At 45.0% G+C, this 13,402-nt stretch overlaps 1 protein-coding gene across 3 annotated transcripts in view; it reads left to right on the top strand.

Moving 5' to 3' along the window:
* Positions 1-1,739: 1,739 nt before the first annotated feature.
* Positions 1,740-13,402, top strand: part of ZBTB2 (zinc finger and BTB domain containing 2) — a 28,451-nt gene continuing 16,788 nt past the window's right edge. The window contains exon 1 of one of the 3 annotated variants that reach the window (XM_061130275.1): positions 1,740-2,034. The gene's annotated coding sequence lies outside the window, so the exon portion shown is untranslated. Of the gene's footprint in view, positions 2,035-2,448; positions 2,591-13,402 lie in introns of those variants that run through there. The other 2 variants (XM_061130273.1, XM_061130274.1) reach the window with 2 other exon arrangements.

Here is a 13,402-nt window from a genome sequence, read left to right as displayed (position 1 = left end):
CTATATGGAGTAGATACTGGGAAACTACCTGTTGATCTTGAGAATAAGCATTGTAACTCTGACTGAAGGCCAAACACCTGAGACACATAGGCAAGTTTCTGCCCAATGGCTTCATCTGAAATTTCGTCCAGTTTTTCCTTTAGTTTTTCTTACATCAGTTCATTCTCCATGTAAGCACTCATCAGACCATAAACTTGAAAGTTCAGTCTGAGAATTAAGAAACCAAGATCTCTAACAATGTCTCTCTACCAATCAAAATCACTTTAGTTTCCAAATGAGATGAACCAGATTTCAACTGCAGAGCCTATCCCAGGAACCCCACATGCCAGTCTAATGGACAACTTTTGATGTTTTAGTGATAGTGCACCAGAAATAGTTACACCAGGGTCAGAATTCGGTTGTGCAAGGCAGACATTTAGCCACTCAACGAGTCATTTATCTACCTGATCAAAGAATGAGAAAGGTCAAGGCAGGTATGTACTAAATCTATTACTCCCTTTTTGACCACTAAAGTTATACAGCTGTGTATTGTCTTCAAGAAAGAAGAAATTAGTCATCAGTAGCACCAGGGACAACCCGGTTACCAAATCACACTCAGTCAGCAGGGACACTTCTGTATGTTAAATTAACTCTGTACTAAGATAGCAAGCTTGCCTGAATTATTTTGTGAACTATGTCACAGGGCACTGTGTGTAGGTCTGGCTACATAAAATAAACCGAAATGGGTTCCAATCAAATCAAGGAGCTTATAATCAGGAAAGCATGCTTTAAAACCAAAAAGAAGCCTAGAGAACTGCCGCCTCCATTTCCAAGCAAATGAAGCCATAGTCTTAAGTCTTCAAACTCCTAGACATGAAAAACAAAGAAATCATTAAATGCATTCCTCAAAGGACAACACCATACTTCTAAAGATACAAATAAGATTCTAGCAAAATGGCAACGAAGCAAAAGTAAATCTTAAGATGTTAAAAATGACCATCAAACTATTAAATTCCATGCCTGTCCATTTACCATGCTTCAGGACCTCTAATAAATTTGACAGAATAGCCAACTCTAGAATCCACTCTTAACAGTATCTCAGAGACCAAAAGTTAAGAATCTAAATAGTTCCTAAATAACAAACAGGCTTTGTAGACTTCGATTTTTCTGGACCAAAGCTTCACCACCAACTGCGGCCACAAGCATCAAATTAAATCCTAACACAAACGTCTCTCACTCAACCGGTCAGTAAGGAAGCAGTTCTATCTCCAGACACACCACAAACAAGCATTTCTATTCCAGCATGACTTCCTGACTACCACTGGTGATCTTTTTAAAAAAAAGAGTATTAGTAATTCCACAATGAACTCCTTGATTCATTCTCAAGTCCGTTGCAAGACTTAAGGTTTAAAACGTATGCTAATACGGGCAGCAGAGGGACAAAGGTGCGGGCAGAGAGATGTCAAGCAAGCCGCTTGCAGAAGGATCCCAGCACCAAGTTCTCCGAGCCTTCCCGGAGCATCTCCGGGAGCGTCCTACCTAACGCTTTATGTAAACATGGGGCTTGTGACTCAAGCCTCCAGCCCCAATAGGTGGAGAGAAGTTTCCTCGCCTCGGCTGCACATGGTTTGCAGAAGTTTGGCTGGAGCGTAGCGCGGAGCCTGGGTGGGAGCGGCAGTACTTAGTGCTGCAGGCGGCGGCGGCGGCGGCGGCGGCAGAGCAGCAGGAGGCGGAGGCGGGCGGGGGGAGGGGAGGCGGCTGGGGGGGGGCGGAGGGGGCTCTTGCCGCCACAGCTCTCTCGCCGCCTCTCCCCCCCGGCGGGAGCCGCTCTCAGCCTCTTTGCACTAGTCGCTCCGCTCTCTCGGTCATGTGACCTTAACGTAACCGGACAGGAAAAGCCCCGCCGCCGCCGCGCCGGAGACACCGACCGCGGCGGCAGCAGCAGCAGCAGCGAGAGACAGAGGCGGCGGCGGCGGCGGGGAGCACGGCCAAGGCTGCCCAGCGGTGCCTCCTCCACACCGCCCCCCCTCCCCGCCGCAGCAGCACCGGAGACAGGTAAGCGCGCACCGCCGCCGCCTCCCGGGGCCGGTGCCCACGTGCCGCCCCCACAGCCCGGGCTCCGGGAAGGCGGAGGGCGGGGGCCACCGGAGCGCGCAAACGGTTCCGGCAGCGGCGGTGGCAACAAAGAAGACGAATGACCCCCACCCCCCAGTCCCGGGGCTTCGGGTGAAGGCAGGCGGAGGGCCCGGGCCACACGGGGACCCGGTTCTGGGAAGCGAGGGCGAGGGGGCGCCCCGCGGGGGGCGGGGGCGGCGGCGCCTGGCGCCGGGGCTCTGGCCGCCTGACAAAACCATCCCCCGGAGCCAGGCGGCGGCGAGTCGGCGGCGGCTCCATCCGGGGCTTTGCGGGAGGGGGAGGGGACGGAAGCCGAGAGGGCGGGCGGCGGAGCGGAGGAGGGAGGGAGGGAGGGAAGGAGGAAGGGGAGGGGGGCGATTCGCGTTCCGTTCCCCGTCGCCGGTCCCTCCCTTCCCGCCGCCACCGCGAAGCGCGTCCCGAACGGCGGCGGCCGGTGAGCGTCCCGCGCTGGAGCCCCGAGAGGCGGGCCCGTCAGGTGCGTAATCCTTCCGACGCCTCGCCGCCGCCTGCTGCTGTCGCCGCCGCCGCCGCTGCTTCTTCAGCGGCAAGGCCGCGAGCTGCGGAAGTGGGTTTGGGGGAGGGGAGCGGGGAGGCAGGGGGAGGGGAGGGATCCGGTCGGACCGGAGCAGGCCCGGCCTCTCTGGCTCTTCTCCCAGCTGCAGCGGCTCCTACAGCTGCTGCCGCTACTGCTGCGGCTCCGCCTCCCCGCTCGCGGGCGGGGGCGCGCACGCGCGCTTCCGGCCTCCTCGGGTCTCGCGCTGTCTCCCGCTCTCGCGCGCGCTCTTCCCCTCGCCCTGTCTAGCCACCTCCCCGCCCCCGGCGCCGAGCTGTTGCGCCGGCCCGGGCGTTGCGCACGGCGTAGGCGTCGGCATTGTGTTAAACTCCGCGGGACTTGGGCGAGCGCGCGCGCGCACGCGGGACTGAGGGTGGCGGAGAGCGTGAGGCGCGGCCCGAGTGCGTCGCTCCTCCCCTCCCCTCCCCTCTCCTCTAGCTCCCTCGGGGCTGGGGGCGGGGCCTGGGTGCCCGGCGCCGCGGCCCCGCCGGGCCCCCCTCCGGTCCGGGCGGTCCCGGCCCGGCCCGGCCCCCGCCCCTTGAGGCGGGGCGGGGCGAGGCTGACGGGGCGGCCGTTGGGCCGCTCTCGGGCGGGCGGGGGAATGCGGGCCTCCTTGGGCGCTGCCCGGGGCCGCCCGCTGCGGCTTCTGCAGCCGGTGTGGGCTCGCTGAGCGGCGGCCTCGAGCTTCCGCTCCACGGGCGATCTGCACTTCGGATAAGCCGAGGCTCGCCCAGGACTGCGCTGTGGTTTCTTGGCTGCTTGGCCTTGGGCCGTGGGACCGGCCTCCGAGCAGAGCTCCCCGCAGATGCGGCCCTCACACTCGGATAGGGCTCCGCGGAGGGGAGGCTGGAGCTCGGAGGTTGCTTCCCGGGGCCAGAGTCGTTTTCTCTGTGTGGCGGAACCCCCAAACCATGAATTTTTAAACAAGGCTGCATAGAGAACTGGTAATGGCCGAAGATGCTTTAAGAAGCAACGTTGTTGTCACTTTTAGCTGGTAGTGAATTAAGAGGGCAATGAAGAAGGCAAGGGCAGCAGAGCAGGCAAGAAAGTGATTGGGTGGAGTGAAAATGCAGTTATTGCTACGCCATTTACTGCATGAACTTCATCTGCTGAACTCCTAATTATGCCCTAGGGAAATAACCCAGGCCCGTTGCTCCCCCCTCTGTCTGCAGTGTTCATTAGCTCTTCATCTTACAGCCCGCTTAGAGTGTGACTCTCAAAAGTCTATTCATTTTCATAGGTTATTGTTTTAGTAAAATAAAGCATTAAAAAGATCCGTGTCCCGGGACTCAAGGAGAACTCTAAGGTGCTCTGGATTTCCTTAAATGGGCTGCCCAGTCCTCTCTAGGACGGATCATCTGTTTTGACCCTAATGGGTCACTGGAGTAGGGTGTAAATACCAACAGCATTTTTAGTCTGAGGGGCTTGACATTTTAAAAGAAAACCAGAATTAAGAAGTTTTAAACCCTCATTTCTCTGATTTATTAGAAGCCAAAATTAATTGTTAAAGTACATTTTTATTTTGCATTACAAGTAATCTTGTGTGTCCAGGGCGTTTTCAAACTGCTGAAAGTAATTTTAAAGACGCTTATGACTAATAACTACATTCCTTTAAACTGGGCGTTTCTCACTTAATGTGTGGTTTGTAGAAGTTTATTTTCTAGCCAAAGAATTGACCTGTTATTGAAACCATCACAAGATCTCAAAGTATAAGAAGTGGTATACCAGTGGTATTAGTGTCACAAGCAGTCAGCAGTGGAGTTCTGGTCAAGAGTGGCAGATAAACTACTGCCAGAGCTTTGCTGCACAGCCCAGCTGCATGCTTGCCAGTTTTAAAGCTTTTCTTCAAAAAGGGTGTAAATAAATGGTGCTCCCCAAACTCTTCCACTGGAATCCTCCAGCAGCAGAGAATAAACACTAGATGTATCACGTCATGGAATAAATCTGCCACCATGACCGTTTCTTTTTTATCTTATGATTAATATGAACTTTGCACTATCCTCCAAAACCTGCACTTTTGTAATATGAAAATTTTATTAAATAATATAAAATTGTAGGTACCCCAGTCCTTCGGGAAGATATATTGCCCTGTACGCATGGTCCTGTATCCATGGTCCTGTATAGGGAGATGTGCTTTCCCCATCTTTCGAATCATGGACCAGAAGCAGGGCATGAAGGAAACAGCTACGGCTGGCATACAGCCTTTGCTTGGGATCAGCTTTGTTGGAAGTTGGAGACTCTCCTGCCATTTCTTAACCTGTATCTTGCTGCTTCACCCCTGGACCCACTGGCCTTTCTCTTGAGTAACTTTGAACCTTTGGACAAGTAGTGCATTGCCAGGCCATCGCAGTTAGGGGGGAACTGCTGGTCAGCTGGAGACTTTATCATAAGTTTCAAAATACAGCTGACAAAGGGGCATTTGTTACTTTTCCTACTTCTGTATGATCTTTGGGTCATAAAGCACGGCCCTGAAAATCAAAAAGAGAATTGCAAATTGTTTTTTCCCTGAAGAAGAAAAGCTTTAACATTCTAATCATTAAATCAACACTTACTAGCCTGGTGGGCTACAGTCCATGGGGTCGCAAAAAGTCTGGACACGACTGAGCAACTTCACTTTCTTTCTTTCTTTACTAACAACATTTTTTAATGCTCAAGTAGGTTATAATTTTTATTAGCAAATTCAAGTGAAATAATTAAATATTATTTTGAATCCACAGTAAATAAAGTCAGTGTTTTACAGTACTGATAAGCCCTTAAGAGAGGAGTCAGTAGCCATAGAGAGAACACTTGTGAGGAGTTGGCTGTCCAAGAAAGATGGTTAAGACCTCTTTGTTTTTTCTTTCATTTTTTAGTGCAAAGGCCAAGCTTGAGACTTGTATTTTAGGCTCAAATGCATAGTCTTCTGCTCACATGCATCAGGTTTGTTTGCATCATGTAATATTCACACATTAATAAAACTGTGCAGAAAAATAAGAATTTGTAAAGCACATTACTGTATGTGGCTAAGTACTGATCAAACAAATTTTTTACTTTACAAGATGCCTTCATGTACAGTTTCTTTCATGTGCACTCCTGAGTTCTGCATGAAGCAAGGGTAAACATCAAAACTGTGAGAAAAATATCAAAGTATACAGATGTGCTCCTAGACACCACCTAGTCATTCAGATTCTCCAAGTCCCCAAAGTGATTCTCAACAGGGATTATCTTAAATGTCTGCCATCCCCTGTGAATCCCCAGGATCTTTTCACTTTCCAAGAGGTCAAAGCTATTTTCATATTGATACTAAGATGTTACTGGCCTTTTTCACTGTTGGCAAAATGTGTCAACACTGGGGAGGTCTGCATAATTCAAATGAGCTGACATTTTCCAAATGACGAGTGGACGACATTGTCATGAATGGGTAAAAGATTGATTCAAAATGCAAGACACAGCAATGAATTTCACCATAGTAGAGCAGGAAAATTTCATTCATTGATATACTTTAAGATCCCACAACTAACCTTTAAGAAACTACCACTTGTCAAGTTTTGGTATAATATCAAAGAATAATATCCACAATTACCTGAAAAGGCTTTTAAATGCTTTTTATTTTCAACTATGTATGTCGGTGAGACTAGATTTTCTTTAATACTCAGCCAAAACAGACATCGCAACAGAATAACTGGAGAAGCAGGGTAAATACAGAATCCAATTGTCTTCTATTAGAGATTTGTAAAAATACAAAAAGATACCACTTCAAATTTTTAAAAAAATGCCACTTCACTTTTTTTTATTATTTTGGAAAATATTATTTTTTTCACAAAAAATGTGTTATTTATATTAATGTGCAATGGGCTTATTGCTATGTCTAATTGAATTAATATTTTTAAATGTGTCTTAATTTCTAATATAAATATCAATGCTTATATTCCTTATAAACAAAAGCTCTTTGATGTACAATTATAAACAGTATGAGGGTTCCTGATGCCAAAAAACTTGAGAAACCCTGAAATAAAATATTGAAGTAAATTATTCCATTAAGACTGATCTAAAAATACGTTTGGAGCTCCTTTCTGGTATATATTCTGAGCTATATTCTGATTATATTTTCCTCAGATTTCCTCAGATTATATTTCCTAGTCATGATACAGCATATGAAAAAGAATGGCAATCTACTTTGGGATTACTAGAAGCAAATTAGGTTTTAAATTTTGCTGCATGGTCACATTAGGTTTCCTTAAATTTGATTGTAGCATAATACCTTTAGAATTCTTGCTTTAGTATCAACTCTTTATCAGCATAAACCTCTGACCTGCTTCTCCTTGACACCTAAACCATCCATGAACTGCCTCCTTATGACCTTAACTTATACTCAAAATAAAAACTAATTTTAACGTTAACTTAAGCAAAATACAATTTTAAAGAAATATTTTACAAGTGCATTGCTATCCAAAATCAAAATAAGTGCCATTGGTTAGTGTATGTCCCTTCTTTTTGTAATTTCTGTGGTGGAGGATTAACTAAAGAAATGTTAAGAAAAATATGCCAGTCTGTCACCACAACTAAATAAGATACATTTCCTATCCTTGAAATACGGTTTTAAAATATATTAAATTTCAAACAGCTAGCCTCATTCAAGTTTACTTTATAGGCCTTCAAATATTAATTATTAATAGTACTAATTGAAAAGGCTATTTTTTTCCTCCTGGTAAGTGGTCTAAACTACTTGAAAGAATCAATCTTACTTGTGGATAGTGCTTTTCTGTTACTGATGTGTCCTGTGCATTGTAATATTCATTTATGCTTCACTTAAATAAAATCAAAGACTTCAGAGGACCCTTTTAGTGCCCTTGAAATGGGTAGTCTAAGTGGTATTTAGTATCTTAGAAGGGCTATTATCTTTAAAAAGTGAATCATCAATTCCCAAAAGCTGTTTTGGTCTCAGTTCTTAAGCCAAAAATGAAGGAGGAACTTGAGTTGTCAGAGTATAATGTGATTATATTCATCCCATTCAGCCGTTCCTCCAAAAGATGAGTAACTTAAGGATCAGCCCACCATGTATCTATGTGATGGCAGCTAAAAGTACTGGTCATCTAGGTAGTGTCCCATTTTCAGAGTGATTCAGTGGTAAAAGCCAAAGCATTAAAGTATTATTAATCTGTTTCAACATATTATGTCTTACAGTCTCTGAATTTACTTAAGAAAAAAACCACCTTGTACAAATATACATATATGAAGAAGACATTCTATGAAATCCCACTTTTAAGGATTGACTCTCTTCTTTATCTCTAATTTTCTTTAGTTCCTCTGCTCACAATTCTGATTTGGTAAGACAAATGATTTTTTGTTTTGTTTAAGGTACATTTATAGTGTTGAACGGGTGGGAGCTTTATTACATAGGCCGTCAGTTTTACATCAGGTTGTTGGCCCTCTGTGACTGGGACTGATGGTGCTGTCACTCACCTAGGGCCAGACATCCTGGAGTGAGAAGTCAAGTGGGCCTTAGGAAACATTACTACCAACAAAGCTAGTGAGGTATTTCAAATCCTAAAAGATAATATGGTTAAAGTGCTGCACTCAGTATGCCAGCCATTTTGGAAAACTCAACAGTGGCCACAGGACTGGAAAAGATCAGTTTTCATTCCAATCCCAAAGAAGGGCAGTGCCAAAGAATGTTCAGACCACCATACAGTTGCGTTCAAGGTAGTGCTCAAAATCCTTCGAGCTAGGCTTCAACAATATGTGAACCATGAACTTCCAGATGTTCAAGCTGGATGTAGAAAAGGAAGAGGAACCAGAGATCAAATTGCCAATATCCACTGGATCACAGAAAAAGGAAAGGAATTTTTTAAAAGTCTGCTTCTTTGATTACACTAAAGCCTTTGTGTGGATTACAAGAAACTATGGAAAATTCTTGAAGAGATGGGAATACCAGACCACCTTACCTGCCCCCTGAGAAATCTGTACGCAGGTCAAGAAGCAACAGTTAGAGCTGAACATGGAACAGTGGACTGGTTCAAAGTTGGAAAAGGAGTATGTCAAGGCTGGGTATTGCAACACTGCTTATTTAACTTCTATGCAGAGTACATCATATGAAATGCCAGGCTGAATGACTCATAAGCTGTAATCAAGATTGCCAGGAGAAATATCAATAACCTCATATATGCAAGTGATACCACCCTAATGGCAGAATGTGAAGAGGAACTAAAGAGCCTCTTGATGAAACTGAAAGAGGAGAGTGAAAAAGCTGACTTAAAACTCAGCATTCAAAAAACTAAGATCATGCATACACACTGAGGAAACCAGATCTGAAAGAGACACGTGCACCCCAATGTTCATCGCAGCACTGTTTATAATAGCCAGGACATGGAAGCAACCTAGATGCCCATCAGCAGATGAATGGATAAGGAAGCTGTGGTACATATACACCATGGAATATTACTCAGCCATTAAAAAGAATTCATTTGAACCAGTCCTAATGAGATGGATGAAGCTGGAGCCCCTTATACAGAGTGAAGTAAGCCAGAAAGATAAAGAACATTACAGCATACTAACACATATATATGGAATTTAGAAAGATGGTAACGATAACCCTATATGCAAAACAGAAAAAGAGACACAGAAATACAGAACAGACTTTTGAACTCTCTGGGAGAAGGCGAGGGGTGGGATGTTTCGAGAGGAATCGGGTGGAGAGGGAGGTGGGAGCGGGGATTGGGATGGGGAAGACGTGTAAATCCATGGCTGATTCATATCAATGTATGACAAAACCCACTGAAATGTTGTGAAGTAATTAGCCTCCAACTAATAAAAAAATTTTAAAAATAAATAAATAAATAAATAAACTAAAAACTAAGATCATGACGTCCAGTCCCATCACTTCATGGCAAATAGATGGGGGGAAAGTGGAAATGGTGACAGATTTTATTTTCTTAGGCTCCAAATTCACTGCAAACAGTGACTCCAGCCATGAAATTAAAGGACACTTGCTCCTTGGAAGAAAAGCTATGACAAACCTAGACAGCATATTAAAAAGCAGAGACATCACTTTGCCAACAAAAGTATATAGTAAAGGCTATCATCTTCCCAGTAGTCATGTACGGTTGTGAGAGTTAGACCATAAAGAAGGCTGAGTACCGAAGAATTGATGCTTTCGAACTGTAGTGCTGGAGAAGACTCTTGAGACAGAAAGACCTTGGACAGAAAGGAGATCAAACCAGTCAGTCCTAAATGAAATCAACCCTGAATATTCATTGGGAAGACTGATGCTGAAGCTCCGATATTTTGGCCACCTGATGCCAAAATATTGGAGCTGACTCACTGGAAAAGACCCTGATCTGGGAAAGATTGAGGGCAGGAGGAGAAGGGGGTGGCAGACGATGAGATGTTAGATAGCATCACTGACTCACTGGACATGAGTTTGAGCAAACTCCAGGAGATAGTGAAGGACAGCGAAGCCTGGTGTGCTGCAACTGACATGGGGTCACAGAGTCGGACATGACTTAATGACTGAACAACAATAGAGCAAGGTAGTATTGTGGAAAGAGTGTGAAATTTATTCCCAGAATAAATTTATTCCCAGGGAATAAATTTTAGTTTACAGTTTTAATGTCTTTGAACTATCATGTAGTGATTTAAGGATATGACTTCTGGAGTCAGACACACCTGGCTTCTCCAAAGACTTTCTGACATAAATCAAGATTTTGGAGCTCCAGGCCAATTCCAATATATACAGAGACCAACAAGTTCTCTATGTCCCAACTGGAGTGTCTCAAAGTATCTCAGTCCCAACACGTCTGGATCTAACCTCGTGATTATCTCCCACAAAACTGGGTTTCTGCCCGTATGTCCTCCCCTAGGGGAGAATCACATGATGTATGCAGTTACACAAGTTAGAAGTCTAGGGCTTGTCTAAGATACCTTGATCTCCCCCACCCGCCTCCATTTAATCCACCAGTCAACCAGTCCTATTGATTTTTTTAAATCTTCTGTGTTTTAAATTCTGTCCATCTCCCTTTGTCTTCATCAGCACCATCCAATCTGTCATCTGTCTTATAGACCACTGGAAGACCTCCCCTCTCAACCACTTCTAACAGGTCTCCTCTTGCCCCACGCTGTGCCAACACCCTCCCCCTCCCCAACCCCCAATTTGGTTAGCCCTCCAGCTGCAGCCATCTGACCATGTCTATCAGCTCAGAATGATACATACATCATAGGCGTCTGGTCATGTCGCCCTACTTCAAGTCCCCTTTGGCAGCTCCTCTTGCTGTTAAGATACAGATTAGAATCCTTAACAAGACCCGAGTCTCCCACTTCACCTGCCTCGTTTCTTCTCTGGCTCTTTGCCCTTCAGTGTCATTGACCTTTTTTCTCAGTTCCCCAGTTGCATCTTGCTCCCTCCTATCTTAAGGCCTTTGCAGATGCTGACCCCTTGTCCTGGGATACTCCCATCTTTGCCCAGTTAACTCTTCTCTTCTCTTTCAGTTCAGTTCAGTTCAGTTCAGTAGCTCAGTCGTAGCCAACTCTTTGCAACCCCATGGACTGCAGCACGCCAGGCCTCCCTGTCCATCACCAACTCCCAGAGTTTACTCAAACTGATGTCCATTGAGTCGGTGATGCCATCCAACCATCTCATCCTCTGTAGTCCCCGTTTCCTCCTGCCCTCAATCTTTCCCAGCATCAGGGTCTTTTCGAATGAGTCAGCTCTTAGCATCAGGTGGCCAAAGTATTGGAGTTTCAGTTTTAACATGAGTCCTTCCAATGAACACCCAGGACTGATCTCTTTTAGGATGGACTGGTTGGATCTCCTTGCAGTCCACAGGACTCTCAAGAGCCTTCTCCAACACCACAGTTCAAAAGCATCAACTCTTTGGCACTGTGCTTTCTTCATAGTCCAACTCTCACATCCATACATGACTACTGGAAAAGCCATAGCTTTGACTAGATGGACCTTTGTTGGCAAAGTAATGTCTCTACCTTTTAATATGCTATCTAGGTTGGTCATAACTTTACTTCCAAGGAAAATTTCATGGCTGCAGTCACCATCTGCAGTGATTTTGGAGCCCCCAAAAGTAAAGTCTGCCACTGTTTTCACTATTTCCCCATCTATTTGCCATGAAGTGATGGGACCAGATGCCATGATCTTAGTTTTCTAAATGTTGAGCTTTAAGCCAACTTTTTCACTCTTCTCTTTCACTTTCATCAAGAGGCTCTTTAGTTCTTCTTCACTTTCTGCCATAAGGGTGGTCGTGTCATCTGTGTATCTGAGGTACTGATACTTCTTCCTGCAATCTTGATTCCAGCGTGTGTTTCATCCACCCCAGCGTTTCTCATGATGTACTGTGCATATAAGTTAAATAAGCAGGGTGACAATATACAGCCTTAACGTACTCCTTTTCCTGTTTGGAACCACTCTGTTGTTCCATGTCCAGTTCTAACTGTTGCTTCCTGACCTGCATACAGGTTTCTCAGTAGGCAGGTGAGGTGGTCTGGTATTCCCATCTCTTTCAGAATTGTCCACAGTTGATTGTGATCCACACAGTCAAAGGCTTTGGCACAGTCAATAAAGCAGAAATAGATGTTTTTCTGGAACTCTCTTGCTTTTTTGATGATCCAGCGGATGTTGGCAATTTGATCTCTGGTTCCCCTGCCTTTTCTAAAATCAGCTTGAACATCTGGAAGTTCACGGTTCACGTATTGCTGAAGCCTGGCTTGGAGAATTTTGAGCGTTACTTTCCTAGTGTGTGAGATGAGTGCAATTGTGCGCTAGTTTGAGCATTCTTTGGCATTGCCTTTCTTTGGGATTGGAATGAAAAGTGACCTTTTCCAGTCCTGTGGCCACTGCTAAGTTTTCCAAATTTGCTGACATATTGAATGCAGTACTTTAACAGCATCATCTTTTAGGATTTGAAATAGCTCAACTGGAATTCCATCACCTCCACCAGCTTTGTTCATAGTGATGCATCCTAAGGCCCACTTGACTTCCAGGATGTCTGGCTCTAGGTGAGTGATCACACCATCATGGTTATCTGGATCATGAAGATCTTTTTTGTACAGTTCTTCTATGTATTCTTGCCACCTCTTTTTAGTATCATCTGCTTCGGTTAGGTCCATACCATTTCTGTCCTTTATTGTGCCCATCTTTGCATGAAATATTCGCTTGGTATCTCTAATTTTCTTGAAGAGATCTCTAGTCTTTCCCATTCTATTGTTTTCCTCTATTTCTTTGCATTGATAGCTGAGGATGGCTTTCTTATCTCTCCTTGTTATTCTTTGGAACTATGCATTCAAATGGGAATATCTTTCCTTTTCTCCTTTGCTTCTCTTCTTTCACAGCTATTTGTAAGGCCTCCTCAGACAGCCATTTTGCTTTTTTGCATTTCTTTTTCTTGGGGATGGTCTTGATCCCTGTCTCCTCTACAGTGTCACAAACCTCTGTCCATGGTTTATCAGGCACTCTGTCTATCAGATCTAGTCCCTTAAATCTACTTCTCACTTCTACTGTATAATCGTAAGGGATTTGATTTAGGTCATACCTGAATGGTCTAGTGGTTTTCCTTACTTTCTTCAATTTAAGTCTGAATTTGGCAATAAGGAATTCATGATCTGAGCCACAGACAGCTCCCGATCTTGTTTTTGCTGACTATATAGAGCTTCTCCATCTTTGGCTGCAAAGAATATAATCAGTCTGATTTCGGTGTTGACCATCTTGTGATGTCAACGTGTAGAGTCTTCTCTTGTGTTGTTGGAAGAGGG

The sequence above is a fragment of the Dama dama genome, chromosome 26, assembly GCF_033118175.1.
Source record: "Dama dama isolate Ldn47 chromosome 26, ASM3311817v1, whole genome shotgun sequence".
Taxonomy (NCBI): Eukaryota; Metazoa; Chordata; class Mammalia; order Artiodactyla; family Cervidae; genus Dama; species Dama dama.
This window is presented reverse-complemented; position numbering and strand designations above follow the sequence as displayed.